Below are 3,842 nucleotides of genomic sequence, written 5' to 3'. Positions count from 1 at the left end.
TCTTCCAAAGGTAGATATTAAGAAACCTTACGGACCAGATGGAATAACCTGATCTCACTGCTGATTCCACTCCACAAGAAATCTGGGACACATCAAAGCTACAGTACTGGATAATTCCAACCAGATCATCAGACCCAGCACCAGGAAAATAGGGATTGGTTTGATGAAAATCACTAGGAAATTTAAGATCTGTTAAAAAATAAAAGAAAGTTCAGCTTATAACATAAAAGAAAGCTCACCTGGCTCAGCAGCCAGCCAAGAGAAAAAGAACATAGACTTCCTTTTGATCAGTGGTCGCGTTGATAGTGCGAGCCAGGGGGCAGCCGGAAAGGTAAGTTTCACTATAAAGTACTTACCTCGTGATTCGGCAGACGTGGACATGGGGACTGTTGAGTAAGTGAACTTATATATTCGGGCAGTGGCTAAACCCGAAACACTGCACGTGTTGTGTCTCCCACCCATCCTCCTCCTCTAACCAAAAAAAAGGACTCTTGTGTGGAGGGTTTGGTAAGATAAGGTTTTCCTTTATTTTTTTTTATTCTCTGTTGTCAATTTAGAGCAGAGGGGATGGAAGCTAGGGCAGTTGCATGCTCCTGTTGCAGGATGTGGGAGGTAAAGGTCACCACTTGTCTACCTGCTGACTTCACCTGTGAGAAGTGCACCCAACTCCAGCTCCTCACAGACCGCGTTAGTGAACTGGAGCTGGACCTGGATGAACTTCGAATCATGCGGGAGGCTGAGGGGGTGATAGAGAGCAGTTATAGGGAAGTACTGACACCTAAGTCACAGGATAAAGGTAGCTGGGTGACCGTCAGGGGAGGGAAAGCTAATAGGCGCACAGTGCAGAGATCCCCTGTGGCCGTTCCCCTCAATAATAAGTATACCGTTTTGGATATGGTTGGAGGGACGACCTACCTGGGAAAGCCACTGCGGTCAGGTCTCTGGCACTGAGCCAGGCTCTGCGGCTCAGAAGGGAAGGGGGAGGAACAGGCAGGAGATTAAGTGGTCGCCAACGAGACTCCCGGATGATATGTTGCCTCCCGGATGCCAGGGTCAGGGATGTCTCGGATCAAGTCTGCAGGATGCTTAAGGGGGATGGGGAGCATCCAGAAGTCGTGGTACACATCGGTACCAATGACATAGATAGGAAAAGGGATGACGACCTGAAAGGCGAATATAGGGAGTTAGGTTGGAAGCTAAAAGGCAGGACGAGCAGAGTAGCAATCTCAGGATTGATACCGGTGCCACGTGCCAGTGAGTCCAGAAACAGAGAGCGAGTGCAGCTGAACACGTGGATACAGAGCTGGTGTAGGAGGGAGGGCTTCAGTTATGTGGATCATTGGGATACCTTCTGGGGAAGGTGGGACCTGTACAAGAAGGACGGGTTGCATCTGAACTGGAGGGGCACCAATACCCTGGTCGGGAGGTTTGCTAGAGCTTTTTCGGAAGGATTTAAACTCGTTTGGCAGGGGGATGGGAACCGGAGCTACAGAATAGTGGGTGTGGCAGCTGTTGAGCAAGCAAATACAGAGTGCAGAGAGTCTGTGAGGATGGTTAGACAGTTGACAGGGCAAAGTTGCAGCCAGTATAATGGGTTGAATTGTGTCTATTTTAAGGCAAGAAGTGTCAGGAATAAGGGTGATGAACTTAGAGCATGAATCAGTACTTCGAGCTACGATGTTGGGGCCAATACGGAGACTAGATATCACAGGGGCAGGAATAGATGTTGGATGTTCCGGGGTTTAGATGATTCAAAAGGAATAGGGAGGGAGGTAAAAGAGGTGGGGGAGTGGCATTGCTAATCAGGGATAGTAACACAGCTGCAGAAAGGGAGGTCGTCGAGGAGAGTTTGTCGACTGAGTCGTTATGGGTGGAAGTCAGAAACAGGAAAGGAGCAGTCACTTTGTTGGGAGATTTCTATAGACACCCCAATAGCAACAGAGACACGGAGGAACAGATTGGGAGGCAGATTTTGGAAAGGTGCAGAAGTAATAGGGTTGTTGTCATGGGTGACTTCAACTTCCCTAATATTGATTGGAATCTCCTTAGTGCAAATAGTTTGGATGGAGTATTTTTTGTCAGGTGTGTCCAGGAAAATGTCCTGACTCAATATGTAGATAGGCCGACTAGAGGGGAGGCTATGTTGGATTTGGTGCTTGGCAACGAACCAGGCCAGGTGGCTGATCTCTCGGTGGGAGAGCATTTCGGTAACAGTGATCACAACTCCCTGACCTTTACCATAGTCATGGAGAGGGACAGGAGCAGACGGGATGGGAAATATTTAATTGAGGGTGGGGAAATTACAATGCTATTCGGCAGGAACTGGAGAGCATAAATTGGGAACAGATGTTCTCAGGAAATGCACTACAGAAATGTGGAGGTTGTTTAGGGAGCACTTGCTGCGACTGCTGGATAGGTTTGTCCCGATGAGGCAAGGAAGGGATGGTAGGGTGAAGGAACCTTGGATCATAAGAGATGTGGAACAGCTAGTCAAGAGGAAGAAGGAAGCTTACTTAAGGTTGAGGAAACAATAACCAGCCAGGGCTCTAGAGGGTTACAAGGTAGCCAGGAAGGAACGGAAGAATGGACTTAGGAGAGCTAGAAGGGGACATGAAAATGTCTTGGCGGGTCGGATTAAGGAAAATCCCAAGGCGTTCTACACTTATGTGAGGAACAAGAGGATGGCCAGAGTGAGGGTAGGGCCGATCAGGGATAGTGGAGGGAACTTATGCCTGGAGTCGGAGGAGGTAGGGGAGATTCTAAGTGAATACTTTGCTTCAGTTTTCACTAGTGAGAGGGACCTGGTCGTTTGTGAGGACAGCGTGCAGCAGGCTGATATGCTCGAACAGGCTGATGTTAAGAGGGAGGATGTGCTGGAAATTTTGAAAGACATGAGGACAAATAAGTCCCCGGGGCCAGACGGGATATACCCAAGGATATTAAGGGAATCGACGGAAGAGATTGCCATGCCTTTGGCGATGATCATTGCGTCCTCACTGTCCACTGGAGTAGTACCAGATGATTGGAGGTTTGCAATTGTTATTCCCTTGTTCATGAAAAGGAATAGGGATAACCCTGGGAATTATAGACCAGTCAGTCTTACGTCGGTCGTGGGCAAATTATTGGATAAGATTCTGAGAGACAGGATTTATGATTATTTGGAAAACCATAGTTTGATTAGAGACAGTCAGCATGGCTTTGCGAGGGGCAGTTCATGCCTCACAAGCCTTATTGAATTCTTTGAAGATGTGACAAAGCACATTGATGAAGGAAGAGCTGTGGATGTGGTGTGTATGGATTTTAGCAAGGCGTCTGATAAGGTTCCCCATGGTAGGCTCATTCAGAAAGTAAGGAGGCATGGGATACAGGGGAAGTTGGCTGTCTGGATGTAGAATTTGCTGGCCCATCGAAGACAGAGGGTGGTAGTAGATGGATAGTATTCAGCCTGGAGCTCGGTGACCAGTGGTGTTCCGCATGGATCTGTTCTGGGATCTCTGCTCTTTGTGATTTTTATAAATGACTTGGATGAGGAAGTGGAAGGCTGGCTTAGCAGGATTGCTGATGACACGAAGGTTGCTGGAGTTGTGGATAGTGAGGAAGGCTGTTGTAGGTTGCAACGGGACATTGACAGGATGCAGAGCTGGGCTGAGAAGTGGCAGATGGTGTTCAACCTGGAAAAGTGTGAACTGATTCATTTTGGAAGGTCGAATTTGAATGCAGAATACAGGCTTAAAGACAGGATTCTTGGTTGTGTGGAGGAACAGAGGGATCTTGTGGTCCATGTCCATAGATCGCTCAAAGTTGCCATCCAAGTTTATATGGTTGTTAAGAAAGCGTATGGT

The sequence above is a fragment of the Heterodontus francisci genome, unplaced genomic scaffold, assembly GCF_036365525.1.
Source record: "Heterodontus francisci isolate sHetFra1 unplaced genomic scaffold, sHetFra1.hap1 HAP1_SCAFFOLD_316, whole genome shotgun sequence".
In the NCBI taxonomy this organism is placed as follows: Eukaryota; Metazoa; Chordata; class Chondrichthyes; order Heterodontiformes; family Heterodontidae; genus Heterodontus; species Heterodontus francisci.
Note: the sequence above shows the minus strand (reverse complement) of the source record.